The sequence below is a fragment of the Phyllostomus hastatus genome, unplaced genomic scaffold, assembly GCF_019186645.2.
Source record: "Phyllostomus hastatus isolate PE091 unplaced genomic scaffold, TTU_PhHast_1.1 phas_contig_209, whole genome shotgun sequence".
Taxonomy (NCBI): Eukaryota; Metazoa; Chordata; class Mammalia; order Chiroptera; family Phyllostomidae; genus Phyllostomus; species Phyllostomus hastatus.
The window spans coordinates 816,595-840,163 of NW_025333735.1; the positions used below are offsets into that span (position 1 = coordinate 816,595).

A 23,569-nucleotide genomic window follows, 5' to 3' on the forward strand; every position below is an offset into this window, starting at 1 on the left:
TTAGAACTGAAGCCACAAAGAAGGAATTTAGCATTGATGAGGGCCAGTTCCAACTTTGCCATTAGTTTACCATGTGAGCTGATGGAGAACCATATCCTCCCTGCGCCCCGTGGGATTCTTCCTCGTAGCTAGAAGAAATAATTGGTAAGGCAGAGACATATCATTACCAGTCAAGTTTCATGAAATTGACCTTAAAAATATTAGCAAAATATAAAGCACATGTTTAGGAATAATATTAATTAGGTCTCATGTAGTTTGCATGTACTTTTAAAAAACACACAATAAAAAAAAGACCTGTTTCTTATTTACACAAGTCGGTACTTTGAAATTTCTCATGGCGTAAAGCAGTTCTTCATGTACATAACCTATGAATTATCCTTGAAATAAAATGTTTAATTACAGTTGACATTTCTGAACCCATTGCAGGTGGTGCCCATCTGAAGAGTGACATTGTTTACTACACTACAAGGCTCCAGGCCTGGTGTCAGAGATTATAAACCAATTTCCATCCCTGCTTTAATGCTGGTTTAATATCAGAAGAAGAACTTTACTGTGTAAATATTAAACATTTTGTTTAAATATTAAGTACCAAAGGTCTTTCCCTTTTGATTATTAAAACAGGAAGAGCCCCAACTTTGAACGTGGAGCCTTGTTGTATTAAGAAAATGACTGGTTCTTTACCTTCAGGTTAATTATCACTGGCTAGAGATGCATGCTCAGGCAAAATGTCAGTTGTCTACTTGTAACATTGGGAATCTCGGTCATTACATACAATAGCTGACCAGGAATCTGTGTCACTAATGACGAACTTATTTGAAATTATGCCTTTTCTCTTGCTTCTTACCTAAGAAGTGGTCTGATGCAACAGGCCAAAAATGCTGTCTCCTTGTTGGATGCAGGTAGGGCAGGATGGAGAATCACAGGGAAGTGACTCATGAGTGACCCAACTATCACATTTCTTGGGTTTGATCACCACCAAATAGCAAAGAAGTTAATCATCTGAAGAGTAGACAAGAAGGTATCTATTGCAAAACATATGCTTATTTGTCCACCTAAAATGGAAATTAAACCAGGGAAGTGGACATTTGTGAATACCAGCCCTGCAGACAAAGACTCAAGATGGATGCAAGCTTTCCTCTGAGAGTTTACATCTTCCCAATAGTTGTGACAAGAACTGTGGTGAGAATATTCTCAATCTCTCTCTATTGTGGAAAAAATGAGCCTGTGTCCCTCACTCTGTGGGACATAGGGTTTCCTAGCTTTGTGTTTTTTCTTACATGCTGTCTTAGAATCAATGAGTAGAATACTCCGCATCTATTAGGCAGGTATGAAAGATCTAGATGTTGCTCTTAAATTGATAACTGTTGGGTTTGTTTTACTGAAGTGCTTATATGAAGGAAAATAAACTTGGGTTTTAGGCTTTTGGTATTCAAATAAATTCACTCCCTCTAAATATGGAAGTGTCTTTATAATTCTGAGAAAGATGATAAAGCCAGGCAAACCTTGTTAGGGGAATGCTTTAGCACACAGCAGTTTCGATGGGAAAGGAGAAAAGGGCCTCTGTTGATTTCTTTTCCCCTTGAACTGTTGGCCCTGTTAATATCCACACTTAGATGATTAGATAGTAACATTACAGGCAGCTTATAGGACATGCATCAATTTAGCAGGTCCTGACAAGCTTTTAAAAAAGAGTCTTCTCAATTATTTAATCCACATATGTATATGTTGGATGTCTATTTTGTGCCAGGCATTGTGGGGGGCCTTTTGACATTTAAGATAGATCTAAAAAGTCAAGATGAATTCACTTGGTTCAACTAGAAAAGTGTTTTATGTATTGCTCTATTTAATAGTAGGAAAACAAAGTGAGTGCGAGATGAAATTTTATAAGACTTTGGTAATCAGGGAGTTGAAATTGGAGCAGTGCTATCTTTGAGCTGCATGGGTTGAGGAGACTTGTGTCACAGGAGTAAGAGGTATATTTGGTAAGGGCAGAGGCAGGGATTTGAAAGTCCTGCTGAAGTCTATGGCAATAATCTACTAATAGATGTAAAACTATTTGGGTTAGTGCAGTGATAATGGGAATGGATAGGAAAGGTGGTCTTGAATATGTTAAATTTGATGGTTATTAGTAGCTCTTTAAAAATTATGTTTCTCATTCTTTTCTTCCTTTTCTCCTTCCTTCTTTCCTTTCTTTCTTCCTTCCCATCCTTACCCGAGGATAGTTTTCTTCACTGCTTCTAGAGGGAGAGGATGAGAGAGAGAGAAATGTTGATGCAAGAGAGAAGCATTAACTGGATCATAGGTGCTGGAACTGGGGATTAAACCTGTAACCCTTCAGTCACAGGATGATACTCCAAGCAGCTGAGCCACACCTGCCAGGGCTCATTATTTTTTCTTTATGAGAGGAATGTGGGAAATGTAATCACATGGCCATGTAATAAGTCAAGGATCTGGGCAGCATGTAGTGTTTTCTCGATCAGATTACTGACACTGTGTGACTGGGCTTTCCCTACCCTAAGACTTCACTGCCCCAAGAACCAATAGGACCACAGCAGATGATCTAACTACCATATAAGACTTTTAACATGTTTTAAGCTTCCTATGTGAAAGGCTCTTTGGAATTAAATGAATTATTCTTAATATACATGATAACTTTTCATCTATTTCAACACTTCAAAGAAAGGCGTCAGCTTGTATTCTGAATCAAAATTCATATATTTTTTAATTTTTAAACATTAGTTTGTCTTTTCCACATGAATGTGTGTCATTTGCATCCTTTAAAGATTTTCTTCTTTAGAGTGCTGCTTATTGAATTCTAGTTTAAGTTAATGATTACTTTTCCAATGTCTACTTTAGTGAAATTTTTAAGATCCCTCCTCAGTTGAAATTTCTTTTGTCTTATGGTGCTATTTAACAGTGTGAATATACTTTAAAATGTTGGGACTTTTATGTTAAGAGCCTTCATATTTTCTACTAATATCTCTTGCCTACTTTTCACTCAAAAAATAATCACTGACTTCTTATTATAGAAAAAGGTCTCTGCCATATTCACTGAGAAAGCACCAAAGTAAAAGATATGTTCTCTCTTCTAGGAAATTACAGTCTAGTTGGGAAGATCTGACATTTAACCACAGCAATGGAGGTAAGTGGTATGTGAGTGGTAAAAAAAACAGTGATATTCATTCATTCAGAAATATATCCATTACGTAGCAAGCACATGCCAAGTATATAATGTGTTAGGAGATAACAGGTGAACCCTGACTGAAGGTGTCTTTGATTTGGGCCCTGGAGAAAGCCGGGGTTATGACAGGGAAGGAGAGCATTCTCATCTCAGGCACTTCCTTTGTAAAGGTATTGAGGCACCAAAGCCCAAGGTGTAGCCAGCGGAGACACAAACAGGCCAAGAAAAGGCCACTCTGACGTCAGTGTTTAGTCTGTGCTCAGCACAAACAGTGCACACATAGAAATGTTTAAGAGTGCCGTAAAATGGTAAGAAAATACAGAGACTACAAGGAGATATCAAGAAGAAAGAAAAGGAGTCTGACCAAGCTAAATTAGCCTATTGCTTTTTGAAAAACATGTAACTGTTTAGAATTTTGCAATGGCATTTTCTTTCCATTCATCTCACAAAAGAAGATTGTTTTTAGCTGTGCCTTAGTGTCCCCTGCTCCTTGGTCAGAGGTCACTTCCTCCAACTCATTACAAGCAAATGGAGCAATCAATTTTCCCCACTGTTGATATCTGTTTCAAGAAACCTGGGAAGCACATTCCATTTTCAGAAGTATCATTGGTAGGAGTGCTTCCATTTCATCCCTGGGCCTGTTACAGACCGTGTTGTTTGCAGAGATGTTGACAAAGTAAAACCCATGCAATGTGAACTTTCAGGGATACGTTCTCTGGAGATTTTTGAAATAAGAGTCACAAGAAGTAGAGCATCATCCCCATCTTTTTAGGTAATATGACCCTGTAAAAACAAATTGCCACAATTAAAAATGAACTTTTTTTTTTCAGAATGAAAGTGATTGTTTTTCCACATTCTTTGAAGAAAAAAAGAACTTCACAAATTTACTCACGGTTCAGGGGAAAAAACCCAGCTAAAAAAACTAATGTTTTTGGCCCTTGGCCAGGTGGTTAGAACATCATTCTGATAAGCCAAGGTCGTGGGTTCAATCTTTGGTTGGGACACAAGTGCATTAAAGAGGAAACTATACTCTATCCAAAGTTGGCTTTGTACACATTGTATTCTTTTCTGCAACTCCTTTGATGATAAGCACCATCATCTTCTGAATTTTTCAGGAAATATGTGAAATATGTCATTTTTAAGATATTTTGACCTAGCTTCTGGTTACCAAAATGCATTAGTAAAGTTACTTGCAGCTTTGAATAGAAGAAATACATGTCTTCACAGTAGATTTGTTCAAATATTTGGGGATTGGGATTTGGATGGATTTATGTTTCAACAATGGAAATGTTGCTGAAACTTCTTACACAGCAATTTAAAAATTATTTATAAAATAATAAACAAAACTCCCCATTAAACATCAGTAAAACAGCACATGATGTAGTTTTTAATATATTTTGTTACAATTCATTCTATGTTTGTTTTGCTGAAAGCAAACTTTCAGGAAATATTCTAACTAAACATATTGATGTTATTTTAGGATGCCAAATTTTAGAAGACTGAGACTGACCTTCTGTCAAAAAGACCATATAATATCAAAATGTTTTCTTGGCTATTTCATTGTTTCTTTATGCACTATTGACAAAAATCAAGTTTTGTTTCAGAAACAGTTTCAAAAAGATCCATTTTTGTCCTGATATTTTAAAATTGCTTATGTAAAATTATTTTATCTTTTTTTATTCAAAGGGACAGAGCATTCTACAAATCATGATATATCTTCTGGTGTGAAATGATAGTTAAATCAAATTTTTAAAAAGTGGAAGATGCAAGCATAGAGATGTGATATAGCAGGGGCTGGCCCTCTGTGGCATCACTGCAGGAAGGCTAACATAGAAAATATGCACAGAAGGCATTATCCATTTCTTGTCTACATAGGCAGAATAGGGAAATCCTAGATTACCTTTTCTTAGAATTTACCCATGTTTTAACTTACATATCAGTAGTTGTTTATCAGCATATTTAAGGTAAGTAAGTATGAGGTGGAGAGGAAAGAAGGCAAGTTTACTGATAAAACTTGTGTGGGCTCGTACTTTTCACAATGTACAGACAAGGCAATGCATAAATTCTTCCAAGTATCCAAATAATAAGTATTACAGAAATTTGAAGGCAAAGGAAATGGCTCTAACAGAAAGAAATACAGCCAGAGGTAGCCTTCATTTGAAGAAATGCATAGAAAAGATCTACTATTAAGAATCCCTGATAAGGCATGACCAGTGTGGCTCTGTGGGTTGGCTGTCATTCCTTAGAGTAAAAGGATGCCGTTTCAATTCCTGGTCAGGGCACATGCCTAGGTTGTGGGTTTGGTCCCTGTTGGGGTGCGTACAATATGCCACCAATCAATGTTTCTCTCTCTCTCTCTTTCTCTCTCCCTTCCCCTCTCTCATAAATAAATAAATAAAAGAGTCCCACATAGGAATGATTTCTTGTGCTATGTATCAATCCAATCCTCTGAATGATAGCAAATGGATTCCTGCATTTTGAAAAACATGTTATTACTTACATTTCTAATTCCAAGCAGCATGCATTGGGAAGTATCCTGTCTATTATCTCAAACATAAACTCCCATTTCTGTTTTACCCTTCGAGAGGTCTGTGAACTGGAAATTACATTTTAACACTTTCAAATTGTTACTGAGTCTTGATCTTGAGGGGTGAATTTTCAGTGCATGGCAGTGGGATTTGGCTGTGTAATTCTTATTAATCCTAATAATAGTCAATTACTGGACCCTGAAATGTACCAGAAGAATTTTTCCTAAAGCCTAAATACATGAAAACAATTTATTTTAGTCAAACTCAATATTAGACATAGTATAAACCTTCATGGAACCAAAGAGGAAAAAAGATCTGAATATTTAAAAAAAGAAAGAATCACAATTATAAATAAAGATTGCTTGAACTTGTGGAACAAAATCATACAGTTTCTGCATCTTTTCAAACCTACACAGGGTTGCTGGGGGCAATTGGAAGAACCCAAATAGAGCTTCATGAAGTTCCTAAAAACAAGCCACACCATTCCCACATGCATATGTCAGAAATATACCATGCTCTGTTTCCCCTTGACTAGTAAGCCCTTCACAGAACTGTGATAATTTGGGAAATCTGAACTAAGTTTAATATATGGGCCTTTGCTGAATTTAGTTTGGTTTTCATTCTGCTTCATTTGACTTTTGCATCCCTTGAATTTAATGAAATTAGTAGCCAATACAAATTTAATTTCTTAAAAATGACTCACCCCACAAATCCAGCCTTGAGAAAACATTGCCTGGAGAGGGATTAACTTGACAATATTGTCATGAGATGTGATAGGTAGTCTTGAGATTGGCTATGACCCATCTGATAGCCATTACCCTGTCTGCCCATGAAATTTCAGTTCTTACCTCTCCCAGCCATACAAAGCCCACTTCAATACTTTGTACATTGATTCATTTCTCTAATTAGATATCCATCCCCTCCAGTGGCTGAGTGCAGGCTCCTTAGTCAGACTTAAAGCTTTGTGACTTTGGGCAAATTTGCTATTCTCTCTGGGTTTCATTGCCCTCTTCTGTAAAATGAAGATAATAAAGTAACTAGCTCATAGGTGGTTGAGGCAATTAAAGGAGTTAAGAAATGCAAAGCTCTTGAAACAATGCCTGGCACACAGTAAACGTATTTGTGTATATCATCCTCTTATATAACACAGTCTTTCTTCTGTCTTCATGTTAAGAGGCGGATCTTGTTCCGTCTGCTTGGACCTTGTTTTGATGCTCAGGCTGGAAAGCAAAGAATGAGAAGACACTAAGAAAGACCAAACTAACACTGATTAGAAAGGACATGCAGCAATGTAGAACAGTATACATTTGTTTGAAAAACCAGAAACAATTAGGAATGGAGAGGGATCAGGAAGCCAGATTTAGAGAATTTATGGGGGCATGTGGGTAAGGGAGAGGAGAAGAGGTAAGGTCAAGAGAGAGGAAATGGAAGGGATGAGGAGAGGAGGAGAGAAGGATACACTGAGCTGGAGAGGAGCCTATCAAGTATGAGATACATGACTGAACTGTAGGCGATGCTGTTCACTCTTGGCATCTGTCAAGAGACTTTGATAAAGGTTTAAATTTTTTCTCTTCTTCCCTTACTCTCATTTTTCCATTTTCTTTTTTTCTTCTTATTTAACTTGAACATGGAGTTTATTTTACTTACTTACAGGGAGAGGGTTAGTGCAGTACGTTTTTTCTCCTGATCAGGGGGACTCTGTAGACACAAATACCAGCCTTGATATGCCCTCAGTGTCTTGCTGAGCTCTCCACAGAGGCGTATGCCACATACCCCACCCCCTCCTCTGCAAGCAATATTAATATGCTGTTTGAAAACTATCTTTTCTAATGAACATGTTTTGGAAAAACTTAATATCACTTCAATTCAGCAACCCAATAATCCATAACAATTTACTCAGCATGGCAGATCTTTATAGTCTATGAATGTTTTCATACTCATGGTCTCATTTGTTTCCCCCATGCAATAATTTAGCACACTTACAGGTGAGGTGCTACCATTTCTACTTCATACAGGTAGGAAACCATGGCTCAGAGGCGTGTCAGGCCTAGAACTGATAAGGTGCTGTGCCTTCTGCCACGTATTTATTTCATTCCATCACAAAGGCTAGCTCAAGTATAAATGTTCCTTTTGGCAAGAAGTTGTCTTGCTTCAGAATGTATAAGCCTCCATCAGAGGCTACAGGTCTCCAATCATCTTCCTTGCCCTCCTGCAGAAGCCAGACAGTGGGACTGCTTGCTTTTACTTTTCTGTTTTAGGATGTCTTGCCTTTGGTTAGAACCTACAACTTCTCTGTGGTTTAGCTCTTTGAGCTATTCTGCATTTAAGTTTAGGAATTAGCACTTAGAAAGTCATTGAGGTTAATCTCCATTGTGCCTGTGTAAAATTTGGACTTATTTAATGTCAAACATTTTAGAGAACATTTCTGTATAATTCTGTGTTCAAAAATAAATTATTGTCATTACCCATATTCCCCTGGAATGGGATGCAGCAACAGTATATGGACATAACAAGAATCTATAAACAGTCACATGTGTGGTAAGGAGACATTCAGTTGCATCTGTTTCCTTTCCTAAAGTCACCTGCTGGAAGCCTACTGAGCAAATGTTAATGAATTTGGGTATACCTTAACTGCAAATGGATCGGGTCTTCCAAATGTAACACTACAGCAACCTAGATTCACTTGGACTATTCTGCTGACGTAAATTAAATTGAACACCAAAGCCAGCAAAATGTATTAGAAAGGGATTAGATGTGCCACAGAAACATTTAAAAGATGTTTTCCCAAAGAAGAGGAGGGTGAATAAGAATACCTCTTTGTCCGCCCATCCCAGAATTATAATAAAAATGATTTGATAAATAAAAAAGAATATCTCTTTGTATTCTTCCAGCTTAGAGCCCAAGACACACATCGGAGAGGTCAACACAGTGATCCTATTGTGTGAGTGAAATTTGTCATGTGACTTCATAATTTAATTTTTAAAATATCATGCTGAAAGCATGCCGTCAAGTGCCTGCCAAATTTGGTTTTAAAAGTCAGCTGGTTTTTAGCTATAGGGGAGAAAATAAACATTAAAGATTATTTTTACTGCTTCAAAAGGAGTAAAACTTTGGATTTTCTCTATTTGATCAATTATTTCAAAAGTAGCATGCAATTTTCTCTCAAATAAAATGAAAACTTGTAAGTGGAGGTTAACTACCTTTCCCCCTTATCTTTCTACCTGTCTCAGTCATTTTCAATGTCTACATGCTGCATGTAAGTCCAATGTGTCTAATTAATTCCTACCTGTGTTCATCAACACTTAAAACCCTTTACTTTATGGTTTTTATATGTATTATATCCTCATTATGAGGGCAAATACTCAAGTAAATAATCCATGAGCTCTGGTTTTGACATAATTTCTCACAGTGGATTTGAGTTTTCTTTCCAGTGTATGTACCTTATGACCCTTTCTGACTTCCCAGTTTCTTTTTCTTAAATCATTTTTTAAAATTAATGATTGAGTACAGTTGTCTCCATTTTCCCACCACCACTTTAGAAGATAAATTGAGTCACTCCGCAACAAATACTTACAGAAAACTTAATTTTCACTATTTTTTTCTCATAGAAAAACTTCTGTGTGAAAAAATGGCCTAAATGTCTTTTGGTTGGTGATGTGGGTACTCAGATATTTATGTCCTTGTGAATGAAATGAGCTGTTTACTCAGACTTCATGAGAGATTCCTTTTTTCCCCTCTTTAACAGACAAAATTTCCCTGTTGCTCTCGAGCAAGAGTCTCTGTCTACCACCATCAGACTCACTAAAGACCCTAGTACCAGAATCTTTTACAAAATAATGAGTACACATGATATCTATTCTTAAAGACCTCAACACAGAGAGGTATACACATAGTAAATACTGTTGCTTTGCCAGCAACTGGCCAGGAATTCCCAGCACTGAAAGATTCCAATATGGTCATTCTAAATTTGAAATGGCAAACATGGCAAACAGAATAAAGCAGTAAACTTTGGTTTATAGTTACTGTCAATGGACAACTATTTGAAATCCCCCATCCGGTTATGCACGTGAACTATATCATAAGATGACCAACACTGGGAGCATTGTGCTTTTTTTAGTTGGAGTAATGGTTTTCCATCTTTTCTTTTTTCATAGTACAAATGAAATGTTCTCATGATGGAGTATAGGGGAAACAAATAAAATTAGAGCCATTTGGTAAAAAATATGCATTATCCAATATAAATATATATAATATTTATATAAATATATAAATGTTTCTAGAAGGCACATTAAAATAAAAGGTAAACTTAATTTTATTTTATTTATCATTTTAAAGATTTTATTTATTTATTTATTTATTTTAGACAGAGGGGAATGAAGGGAGAAAGAGAGGGAGAGAAAACATCAATATGTGGTTGCCTCTTGAGTGGGTCCCCCTCCTACTGGGGACCTGACCTGGCCCGCAAACCAGGTGTGTGTCCTGACTGGGAATTGAATGGGTGACCCTTTGGTTCACAGGCTGGCACTCAATCCACCTAGCACACCAGCCAGGGTGGTAAACTTAATTTTAATACTATATTTTTAACTCTAAATATTGAAAAAATAATCATTTCAACATATAAGCCAATGTAATAATTAGATATGTTATATTCTTTTCTGCACACTAAGTCTTCAAGTCTGGTATACTTTTACACTTGTAACACATTTGAATTCAGACTAGACACATTTCAACTGTTTAGTAGCTGCATGTGGCTTGTGGCTACCGTATCGGACTGTGAAGGTTTAGTTGTACCATTTGTGGGCATTAAGAACACTAAGACTCTCTGGATTTCAATCTTGCCTCTGTCTCAGTCCCTCTGTGACCATAGGCAAGTTAAACTTTCTGAGATTTAGTTTCATAATATGTAACACAGAGATAAAAATTATTTCTATCCCACTGAGTTGTCATGAGGGTTAAATAAATTCCAAATACTTGGCAAATAGTAAATATACTGCATTATCTGATGCAAAGGGAATGATATTGTTGATGAAGTTAGCTAAGCCTATAAAGGCATTTAGAAAAATACATGATATCAAAGTTGTATTTCTGTATTCAAAACATTATCACTACCCTAGCATTCCTATTGTGCCATTCTTAATGCTTAATTATTGTCGCTGTTTTGAGCTCATTCTCTGTGTTGGGTGTGCCTTTGCCTTCTTTTGGGAGTAGACTTCTCTGCTTCTCAGATTTGGTTTTTAAAGAGCCAAAGGCTAGGAAGTAAGAAGTAAAGACTTAGCCTGGTTCGAGCTACTTTTTCTTTGGGATAAATGACTTAGAGGGATAGAATACAATGATTTTCCATAATCCTCATTGACTGAAAATAAACAAACAAGTTGAAATTGTTTACTCTCCTAACTGTACAAAAATTCTGCTAGATCTGAGGAAGGTAAAACCCATTTTGTCAGCACACATGATGACTGCAAAAAGTTGACTGGCAGCTCTTATATCCTTTAGATAGTTGTCAGAATTCATGGGTACACGGCAATGTTGTGGAAAGCCTGTTGTAAGTTACAATATTCATACAGTTGCCAACCACCTATAACAAGTGCCAGACATCAATAACTGTCTACATTGTCAAAAAGAAGTAGTAAGGACAAGCCCCATTGATACAGCAACCACACTGTAATAGCTAACCGAGAGGACAATATTAATTCACGACCACAGCATTCTTTGAAGCTAGCCAGAGGAGTGAGGTAGGGGGAATCAGTAGAAAGAATTTGGACATCCAGGCTGGCTAAGGCCTATAGAGAAATCAATGGCCAGCTAAAGCCCAGAATGACTCATTCAGGCCTTTAGGAAAAGTAGACTTTGCAAAGTATGCTGTTCAAAAATAGTGTTTTCTATCAGCTGTAAAATTTCAGGGCTCTTTTTCTCTGTTAGTCCACAGGGAATGTGAAAAAGGGATCCTTGGCATTCTTCTTCCTGATAAAGAACAATTAGACATTCTTACTAGAGATTTGAGGAACGTGAGAATTCATTTTCTTCAATCCCCCCAAATACATCTAAAAATATCTATGGAGGCCCAGGGAAGGTAATTGCTCGAAATCAGACTGGCAGTTCCTGGGAATGTCCAAGACTAGCAGACAGGCCTGCTCTCCTGGTTTCCTGTGTACTAGTCTGTCCAGGTTTCTTTGCAACTCTCCTTTGATTTTCATAGGGTAAGAATCATTTTCTACTTCTTATTATTCTTGCTGGCATCCTAAGAATAGGCAAAAATCTGAAGATGGAATGGCAAAATCATGGAGCTGCCCAGACTGATAATCCATTCAACCATTCAACCTCCCAGGGCTCACTTTTACAGTGGCTGGTCTTGTGATTCGGCAAAGCCAGACTTGGTGACTTCACCAAATGTACAGTTCATGCTTTCTACACAGTCTCCAAGCTCCAGAGTCTGGATTGTTCTGTGTTGGCATATTATTTCATGCAGCACTGTGAAAGTTCCTGTGAACACCTAAAATACAGTCAGAAAGTGTCCTTGGGCCTAAGAAAATGTAAGTCATTTAAAATACTGGTTTATATTAAGATAATGTTAAAACATAGAAATGTCTTCTTTTGCATTTCTACCAAATCCAAGTAGCATCCTGTTTCCAGAGAGGTTGAATTCCTAGAATGCTCACCTACTATAAAACATTAACTTGTTTTATAAATAATAGTTTATTTTCACAAATACTAGTTTTGTAAGCAGCTGTGGAATTGTGCTAACAAGCTCTGGACTTTGAGTTACAAGAACTGATATTTTTAAGGTTTTGATCAGCCACTTATTAGCAAATACTGTTCACTATTCATCTGAAATGCTTATGACGAGGATGAAGTAAAATAACATGTATAAGCATTGTATAAATTGTAGAGATTGTTCCTATCTAAAATATTATCTTTTGCTCAAAATCTAACAGCTATTTTCATTTATATATTGAAATAATTTATACTTATATAAAGTATTTTCTATATGATAGATGGAGATTATGTTCAGATTGGAGATGTTTATTGATAAGCTTCCTATCTAATTTTTGTGACCAATTTAACAAGACAACTTACTTTATAGATTACCTGAAATTTGCCTCAAACATTGAACTGACAGTGACTACAGCTATCAGACCCTCTGTTTATGGTGCAAAAATGGAACTAAACATTTATAAAAATGTCCACAGAAGATTCCAGCTAATGAAAGCACCATTTGTGGTGTGCTAAAACATGCGCACACATAGGTATTGCCCCATTTATCAGACACGAGAGCTAATTACCTCATACACCACTATATCTCTTCCACTCTCTGCATTTCAATTCCCAATATTAACACATAGGTGGTCAAGCTGACCATCGAATAGCCTGCATGAGCATGAATGCATTAAATAATTTAATGTTGGAAGAGTTTATTAAACTGCCACATTCTAATCAGCATGCGTACCTGCCTTCATTAATTTTGCACTGGTCCATGGTGTGTCTCTACAGCCAACACGGAGAGCACTAATGTATTATTAATAGGAGCTCTTAACAAACAGGACCAGTTAATCAAGGAAAATTTACTATTAACCACATGACCATACATACTGCAATCTAATTACAATCAGATTTAACTCTCACCCTGCCACACCCATTTAAACATCTTATTATTTGTCAATGAAATTGCAGAAACTAGGGTATCGTTATTTCATTAGAGAGCGATATTTGCAACTGCACATGATTGAGAGCATGGGAGGGTTTCCTCGCTACTGTCCCACGCCGGAGGGATTCGATTTTGTGAGTTTTATGAAGAGAGGTCTTGTTCTATCCCTACTTATTTTTAAATCTCTAAAAACAACTAATGACAATGAGTGAGTTTCTCTGAATGAACATCCACACTCTGAACTGGTTCAGGTGGAATTCAGCATTTGGCAAGTTAACTTTATCGTCATGTAAATGGTGCGGATATAATCTAGATCATTTAGTTTGACTTTAATAAAATAAACTGAGATATTAACATTAACTCTGATAATATCGGAGGCTCATCATTTAACCAAATTTGGCCACTTCAGTACCAGTGAACTGGGTAAACAACTACCATGACTGCCTGTTTTGCATATTTAAAAAAAGTACATACCCCATATTTTGCCGTGTATAATGCACACCCACATTTTTGGCCCAAACTTTCAGAAAAAAATCTTTCATTTTCATTTTTTGATACAATTATTTATTTATTTATTTATTTATTTATTTATATTTAGATACTAGTTTTTGTAGTATAAAGTAATTTTAGCATTTATTTTTGAATATATTATGACACAAGAAATTTTATGTAACAAATAATTACAAAACACAAGAACAGTTACAAGGTAAAATAATTTTTTTTTACCAGTAACAAATTAGTACTGCCCATGTATAAGGCACATCCTTATTTTTCCCCCAAAAATTGGGGTAAAAAAGTGAGCATTATACATGGTAAAATATGATAAAAGTGAAGAGAAAATGTGACCAGATTTTCTTTGTTTTTTTATTTTTATTTTTATTTTTTCAAGTTGTCATAGTGTCTGTTTTATTCCTCTGGGTCACAAAAGTTTGAGTGTATTTACAGTGAATTCCTTGTTTAGTGAATATTCCATTTGCAGTGAAGACATGTGACTTTCTGAGTCAGAGTAAGAAGGAGAGCTTTGAAAATTTACAAATGTCAATGCTGGTATTTATGAAATATCAGGAAGAAAAATTACAACACTTTTGTTAGTATTTTATTTTATGATCACCCTGCTTCTTGACATATTAGCCCATGATGGAACTTAAATGTCTAACAATTTGCTAGGAATTTCAGTTTGATGACTCAAATTTTTAATTACTTTCTTAACTCTAATTACCATGTTTTGGGTATTTCTTCCTATGGGCCTGATAAAGACTGACTCCTTTTATTTATTTTTTAATAAATTTGTGTTTTCATGCCTTTTTTACAAGATTTCATTTATTTTATACAGAGGGGAAGGAAGGAAGACAGGGAGAGAAACATCAGTGTGTGGTTGTTTCTCGCATGCCCACTACTGGAGACCTGGCTCACAACCCAGACACGTGCCCTGACTGGGAACCAAACTGGCAAACCTTTGGTTTGCAGGCTGGTACTCAATCCACTGAGCCACACCAGCCAGGGCAAGACTATCTCCCTTTAATAAACTTCATTTTATTTTAGGTAAAATTATCTTGCTTAAAAGATACAGATAAACTCCATGTGGGTCAGCTATGGGACCACATGAACTATACATTTATATGAAGTGAGTTTGGGTAGAGGATATCATTTTATTCTGCATCATAGGACAGTAATTCCAGATCTGTATTATATTTTTTTCTTGTGACTCATTGATTTATAGGTGATTTTTACAGTTTTCTTTGTTAGAAAGCAGCAATAGTAGTTAAGTTTTATTGTCACATTATATAGTAGTCTTACTTGTTGGAAAACCAAACTACCAAATTCCGAATTGACTGGATAACATTCTATTTACAGAAGAATGGTCCGTAACGAACCTCATGAGAATGTAGCTTTGTAAAAACACTTAAAGTGTAATGTGCTATGTAAAATTCAATGCACACAAGTTACCACACAAGTCCATTCTTTGAGGTGATAGTGAATTCTCTAATGCTGCTCTCAGACCAAGTAGACCAGGGTTAGAGCGGGCAGACATGGCTGTATGTGTTGCAGACTGCTGGAAAGAAATGAGAGGGACACTGAAGGCTCTGAGGACCCTGATTAAAGAAAAAGAGACTGAGAAACAATATTTGTCTTTTTTTTAGTTCCTAAGAAATTATAGGGTGATATATTCAAAAGGATGGAAATTATTTTGAATTTAGCCAAGAAAAAAATTTTGGACTTGAATGGTATAATGTTTTCCAAAATGGCAGAAAGTATGTATCGTAGATAACTCCTTTTGGAAACTAGTTTTTCGTATGTAGAATACCTTTGCTTTGCTTCACTTGCCTGTTGTCATCTGGATCTTCTGACAAAGTCTTGTCTGTGTATATGGTTGTCTAGATAAACTGCAAGTTTAGGGGAGAAGTGTGCAAGGGGTTGAGAGCTCTGAACTGTGTTTCTAACTCTGCTCAGTTCCCTCATCTGTAGAGGAGGAGTGGTTAGATGAGCTGTTTTCCAAAAATTTTTGAGCATATTGATTTTAAGTATATGAAGTAATAGAATCCCAGAGATAATAGAGACCATAACATTCCCTTCAAAATTTCAGGAACCGTAGGTGAGTAGTCAAGGGAATAGAAAATGATGGCTTCCCTTTTTATTTTTTAAATTTTATTTAAAAACATAAGGGCATTTAATTCCATGTCTCTTGCTTTCATTTACTCCTTGCAAATTGTACAAACTCTGCACAGAGGGATGATAATGCAATAGTACTCTATATGACTCATAAATATAATTTAGTTTGGAAATGTCATATGATAATCCCACATAAAGCCCTATTCATCAAAGGCCTGAGCTGTCAGGTTGTGATGGTGTTTTGATTATTTTGCACATTATTTACACAGGGAAGAACTAAAAGGCACATTCCACACATGATTTAAAGGAAAAAAAAGAGCTCAATGGAGGGTTTATCCTTTTCACAAATGTGGTTGATTAAGAAAATGTGGAAGAATAGATATGTTAAATTGGCAGGCAATTTAACAAACATGATAGATAGATAGATAGATAGACAGACAGACAGACATGAGTGCGTATACATGTACATTGCCATTGAACATGAGAGAAAAAATTTTGATGTCATTTAAGTGCAAGAAACATAAACAAAATAAACAGCATTCACCGTGAGTAGTGGTGTTTGTCTAAATTCACAGACGGTGTTCAGCATCTAAGGTTGCACAACCAAAGGGTGGTGTGACATTTGATTTCATTCAGGGGGCTGGAGCCACGGGCTGGAAAAGAAAAGGGTGTGGGATTGGGAGGTCTTGTGGTGAGCTTGATACAATGTTTACAGCCTCACCTGCCATGTAGGAAGGGTTAATCCCAACAGGAAAACACGAAAAGCACCCACTTGTGAATGTACCTGCAAAAATGCTCAACGCACATGCAGACATGACATGTATACAACTCAGCTAAGTCACTAATTGGTGTTTTCCTGGGGGAAGCAAACTGGGAGAGTGAAGAAACACAATGGAATACATCTTTGATCTGCTACATCTACGTGTGCTTACTGTGTTAGTCCAACATGCCACTGGCAATTCTTTTGAGACATAGGTAAGAAAAAGGAGAGTATGCGAGACAGAAATTAAAGCAGAAAGGGAAATCTGGAAACCCAGAAATGAAAACTGAAAAACCACCTTCCATTTCCTTTAGTTGTTTTGCCTGTATCTTTTTTTCTTCCTCAGTAACTTCAGCTTATGATCTTTCTTGGGGGAATAGACAGGTAGTTTCAGGTGGAGCCCAGAATTGTACTAGCCTTTGGGTTATACTACTCTCCTATTAATAAAACATCCAGAACTAGGTACTAATCCAACAGTGGTCCAGTTGTTCAGGGTATTTCTGACTCCTAACAGGAGATAAACTGCAATCTGAGATTTACTTTACAAAGGGGAAACATTAAAAAATTCTACTGCAAATCTACTATAAAGATCCAACAAACAGGCCCTGGCCAGTGTGTCTCAGTTTGTTGGAGTGTCAATCTATAGATCAAAGGGTTGTGGGTTCAGTTATTGGTCAGGACGCATACCTAAGCTGTAGGCTCAATCCCAGATCAGGGCTCATATGTGAAGGCAATCAATTGGTGTTTCTCTCTCACGTTGATGTTTCTCTGTCTCTCTCCACTTCTCTCTAAAAGCAATGAAAAAAAAAAGCATCCTCAGGTGAGGATAAAAAAAAATCCAAGAAACAATATGTTTTCATTATACCCATGTTACTGAACCAAGATTAGAAAACATATTCAACCCAGATAAATTGAAGATTGAGCATTTTGTCCCACCTCAAAAATGGTTTCAAAATACCAAAACGAAAATCACAGAATGGATTTTAGTAAATGTTCTAATAAATACTTACATGTCATGACATCATGCCACAGTAGTTAATTATTAATATTGGTATTTATTAAAATTTCACTGCATTTGTAGGTTTAGATTTTCTTTGTAAAATTTCAGCTTTGTCAGATGATTGCTGAAAATTCATAACAAGTTGTGAATCAATTCAGTTACTTGTAGCCAAATAATTTCAAAAAAATTTACAATTTTTTTTGAAAAAAAATATACCAATATCATTTTAATGTTGGTTATAGGTATATATTTAAATGTTTTTATATTTGGGGAAGATATCCAAATATAACATGGCCTAAGGCCAATGGGAACCTAAAAAGAAAGCACCTGAGTAGAGTCAACTGTTTTAAGAAACTTCATTGAATATGGTGGTAGTTTAAATGACTATTTCTAGAATTCTTTGAAGGTGACAAGCTGCATTCTTCATTCTTAAGCACTCTCAATTGAAGGGTATCAAGCTAGTCTTGAATATCTGCAGGGATGTAGTTGATTATATGAAGCCCTAGCAGCAGGATGGCTCTCCCTGCTGGCTTGACACAGCTCTTGGACACCTAGCACTATTTGGAACAGGTTGTTAACTGTAATAATACCCTAGGGGTGGGCTAACTTTGACATTCTAGACTCTTCACGTGAGCTTTTGTCACCTTGCTGTATTTCACATAAAATCATAGACCTGAATTTGTATCATACACTGTTCAGAATGTTTTGAAGGAAATGTCTTTCTTTTAGGGTCCCTGGGCTTGGTATGCCGGCCACATTGAGGAGATATTCCTCAAATCAACATAAGACAATTTTTGGAGGAATCTTCTCCTAGCAATGTTTTTTTTTCTTTTAGAGTTCATTTTTGCCTTAACAATCTAGCATTAATTAAAGAGTTGGCTAATGTTTATTTACACTGAACTAGCAAATAAAAGAAAAATGATATTCCTGAGCTCCAAGGATAGTATCCACCTTGATCTTGTGACAGAAAGTTAAATAAGGCTGGCATTATTAAAATGTTTTTAAATTTTTTAACTCTTACTCTGAATAACCACATAGTTGACTGTTTATAAAAACTGGCTTGCATTGAAATCTGTTATGTGCTGGGCTGGAACTTTTTTCTGAATTGTACCAAGTGTATCATTGTAATGCATATTACTGTGTTTTACAAGTACACCACACTATCTCCACTGTCCCTCCTCACCTTCCTTCCCGTAGCTCCTCTCTCTCCTTTCCAATCTTGACTTCTACTTGGACTTGCTTTTGGGAAAACTTCTAATCAAAATCTTTGTATCTCTTTCTGGGCCTGCTTTTTTTCTAGAAAAGACTCATTCTTATAAAAATCATGATAGTTTGACAAGCTGAGGGCAATTACCTGATCAATATCAGTCAGAATGAGAAGCCCATGATGGATGCCCCTTTGGGTTGAAAGAAAAGCAGCAGAGACATATTAAATTAAGCTAGTCTCATTTGGCCCATCACCAGAAAATACTGAAGCAAGGTAATTTGACCTTCAAAAAAAAGTCAAGAGTCCGTCTGCATCACCCCATTACGAAGAAAGGTCTCAGACAAGGTCATTAGAGAATTTTGATAATTGCTGGCTTTGCAGTAAAGAATTTTTTTAAAGTTTTTTCTTTAGGGTTCAAACTACACATTAAGGAAAATTAGTGAGCTTATTTCCCAGTTTCTATAGAATAGGTGGGGGTATTCCATGGGGCAAGGTGGGCATAAGATCAAATGGTAAACATTGTCACTCTTCAGACACGTAAGTCTTGACCTACCCTTTTCAACTTGGCAGGTTAATAAACGTTTTAATCACAGTACTTTTAGCTTGATACTTCTTCTAAAGCCAAATAGTAAATCTCTTTAGATTATGTTGTCATTGGCTGTTAACATAGCTAACAAGGCAATAGATCTCAGGTATTTAGCCATCATTACTTCCCATTGACTCAAATAATCACAATCAACAAGTGCACACTCAGAGGAATTAATATCTGCTCAAATCTAAACATCACAAGGAAAAGTGATCTCCACCCAGTAACTATATACAACATTTTTATTGATCATACAGTCATAGACATTAACAATGATTTTAAAAATGCATTTAAATGATCTCCCTTTCCCTGTGACAATATCTTAAGGCATTTTACTAGACTCTCTCTTCTTCACCTGATCCACAGACTGGTGGTCCTAAAAACCATAAACAAAACACACCAGGATTAAATAGTTTGGGGGACTCCTATGGAAAACACTACCCATAGAAATCAAGAGTCAGAGAGACCCTTAAAAATTGCCTTTCTATTCATTGTCCTGAAACTTTAGATGCATAGAAATTACAGCGTAATTATGGGACGGCATAATCCAGTGTGTCTGTGGAGGGTCCAGGGACCTGCATTTGCACAAGTGTCCCCAGGTGATACTACGCTACATCTGGTCCTTCTTTCTATTAGCCTTCTAGCATTGTGAAAAGTATACCAGCTTAAGGTGATGAGAATCACTTTTTTGCAAAGGGTACCATGGAAATGGAGTGAGACTCTTTCAATCAAATAACACAATCTAAGGCTTTGATGTTTTGTCACTTCTGTTAAGAACTCTCACATCTTTCTCCAGCTAGAATTTCTTTGGTTTATTTCAGTGCATTTTGCTTAAATGCATTCCACTTGCAAAAATATTCCTAAGGAAAATGATGAGTTATTTCATCTTTTACCATTTAATATGTGCTTCTCCATATTTTACACATTGTCCTAGGCTTTCAGGTCCTTTCTAAGTACAGGGTACTTTCTTGCCAGGAAGAAGAGACATTTGTAAATTAATTCATTTCGTTCAAAGTAAAAGCCACGGCTTCAATGTCATCACCTCTATTTTGCCCCTTGCTCACTCAAGCCAGCCCCACTGGCTTCCTTATTATTCCTCAAGCATGCTGGCACACTCACTGTAGGATATTTCTTGCAGCTGTTTTCTCTGTTTGGGACACTCTCCTTCCAGATATCCACTTCAAGTCTTTGCTCAAATCCCACCTTCTCCCTGAGGTTTCTCCTCACCACCTTATTTAACATTGAAATCCAATCTCTTTTGTTTTACTTTGTCCACCATAACATGATCTATATATTTTAAGCCTTCCCCCACCATAGTATTTAGTTCCTTCTAAGATACTATTTAACTTACTTAAAATATTCTTGTTTATTTTCTGTTATTCCCTATTATATTACAAACTCCATGAAGGTTGAAATTTTGTTTTTTTAGGCTGATGCATAACAGTTAATTAAAACAGTGCCTGGTGTATAGTAGATGCTCAATGAATCTTTGTTGGATGAAAGAATAAATGACTAATTACCCATGATAGTTTTCCTTGCACAAGCATTTGCATCAAAATCTAAGACAGGCTGGAGGAGGCAACAGTTAAAAAGGGTAGAAATTCAGGCATCATTCAGATTCACATAAATTCGCATAAGATTCAGAAAATGTGTTTAAGTAGTCAGTATTCTAGGTGGGTCTTAAATTATGCTGTAAAGATTACCAACTTCTCAGCCTACTCCTCCAGCCAGCTGTTCCAAACTCTTTAACCATGAATATTGATTACTGCTATAACTGAGGGCTGAGTAATCAGTGAAAGTAGCAAACTATAGGGAAAAAGTTGGAGTGAGAGCCATATTAGTGCTACTCAAATTGTATTGAAAATATCATTCGGGACTTGATGCTACCTTAGCATTTGGACACAGCTCTATTAGAGCTTACTTATTTTGCTAAATTTATAGGAATAAGTACCATTATAGAGAATTTTGATGTGTTATACATGATGTTATGTTTCAAAAACATTCTTTCCCTATTTCTTCAAGGGTACTGTTAAGTATGGTGTTAGGATTCATTGAGTTGCAAGTGGCAGGGTATCCAACTGAAACTGTTTTAAACAAAGACAAACAGGAAAAAAAAAGAGTAAATATGGTTCATGTATCTAGGAAGTTGAGAGAGAAAAATTATTGCGATTAACTACTCATATATTTAAAAAGGAGAGAAAATAAAGTATAATATTAAATATTATAAAACTTAAAATAACATAAACTGGGTAATTATTTTAAATTCATATTAATATATTTTAATCAATTTCTTAGTCATTATCTTAACACCATGTTATAGCCCTGTGGTAGTTAATTTTATGTCAACTTGCTGGGCTACAGGTTGACTGCCCAGATATTTTGTCAAACCTCATTTTGGGTGTGTCTGTAGGGTATTTTGGAAGACCATAAGATTTTATTTGGTAGACTAAATAAATAGATTGCCCTCCCCAATAAGGGTGGGCCTCATACATTCTGTTGGAAGCCTGAGATTCTACCTCTGCTTGACTAAGATGAAACATCAGCCTCCTGCCCTTGGACTGGAACTACACCACTGGATCGCCTGAGTTTCCAGCTTGCAGATGGCAGATGGTGGGATGCTTCAGCGTCCATAATCATGTGAGTCAATTTTGAATTAGTTTCTTTCTGTATATACATATTCATTAGATTGGTTCTGTTTTTCTGGAGAATCCTGAATAACACAAGGTGTTTTTAAGAAAAATGCATTTTTTCAATATGGTTTCCTTATTTAAAAATAATAAATTTTCTGTGATTTTCTTCCTAGTTGAATTTTGAGGTTAACAAATTTTAAATTCAAACTTTAAATTTGTTTAAATTTTAAACAAATTTTAACAAATTTTGACATCTTCAATTAATTTTTCTTTCTAGACCACAATATTTTGATATGAGAAAAATATTTTCTCTATCAATGTCGAGGCACCAGGTAACCTCAGAGCATATTTTGCAGAATGAAGAATATTCTCAAAACTATTTTTTTCCATATTGAGATACTTAAATATTTCAGGCCAAGTATTTTCACAGGGACTGTCTTTTTGCCTCTGTTTTTTTGACAGATATTTTTATAAGACAAAACTGTTCAAATGTTATCTCTCTGATGTTTTAAATGTGTTGCCAGATATAGACGCTATAAAATAATAACCTTTCTCAATTTCACCTGATTCTAGTATACAATAGAGATGTACTGAATGAAAAATATGAACTTTATTTTTAAAATTTTCCCACAAATCAAACTATTCCCAAGCACAATTGTGAAATTTCAGAATTATATTCCATGCAACATTCGTGCTCACATCATGTTTGATTTGTTCAGTTCCTCCCTTGCTTTTGTAAAAATAATTTTTAATCTTATTTGTACACTTTGTGTTTATAATTGTAATTTGCTAAGAGATTGAAAAGCTGAAGTCTGTAGACACCCAATTTGCTTAATAATTTGATTAAAGATCTTCCTCCTATTTTGAACAAAATACAACCAAAATTTGGGATCATTTATAAAAATGCATAATATCTATATGGGACAATAAGGTTGTTCAAAAGTGCAAATATTTCCAAAACCCATTCGATTATGGATTTCAAAGAGAAAGCTTGTATCACTGTTGAAGTATTTTAAAAAATATTTCAATCAGAGTCATCACATTTTGTTGGTCAGCTGCAATGCGGGGGGTATGTGTATGCATGTGTACAAGTACAGCTTCTATTCTCCTTAGTGAAACATACCAACTTATTTGGGCATGATTATGAGCTATGTGTACCTCATAATCAATTCTTAGTATATATATATGCCCCCTAGGTTTTTAATTTTTAAGAATTCTGTTTTTACCATGATATTATGCTCCACTAAATTTGTTTTTATTATCACAAAAAAACAACAACAAATAATCGTGGCTTCAGTGTGTTACTTACAAATTGGTTTTGCAATAGCATTCAATAATTTCACTTTTCTTTTTTAACAAAATAAACTTTCAAAGCTTTGCTTGACTCCATGAACTGTACTAAAACATCCATTATTAGAATTAATT

General features: G+C 35.8%; 1 long non-coding RNA gene across 1 annotated transcript in view; it reads left to right on the top strand.

The window, feature by feature from the left end:
- LOC123816516 overlaps positions 1-22,151 on the top strand; it is a 144,460-nt gene extending 122,309 nt beyond the window's left edge. The window contains exons 6-7 of the long non-coding RNA XR_006785289.1: positions 3,093-3,142; positions 22,046-22,151. This is a non-coding gene — a long non-coding RNA (uncharacterized LOC123816516). The remainder of the gene's footprint in view (positions 1-3,092; positions 3,143-22,045) is intronic.
- The last annotated feature ends 1,418 nt before the right edge of the window (positions 22,152-23,569 follow it).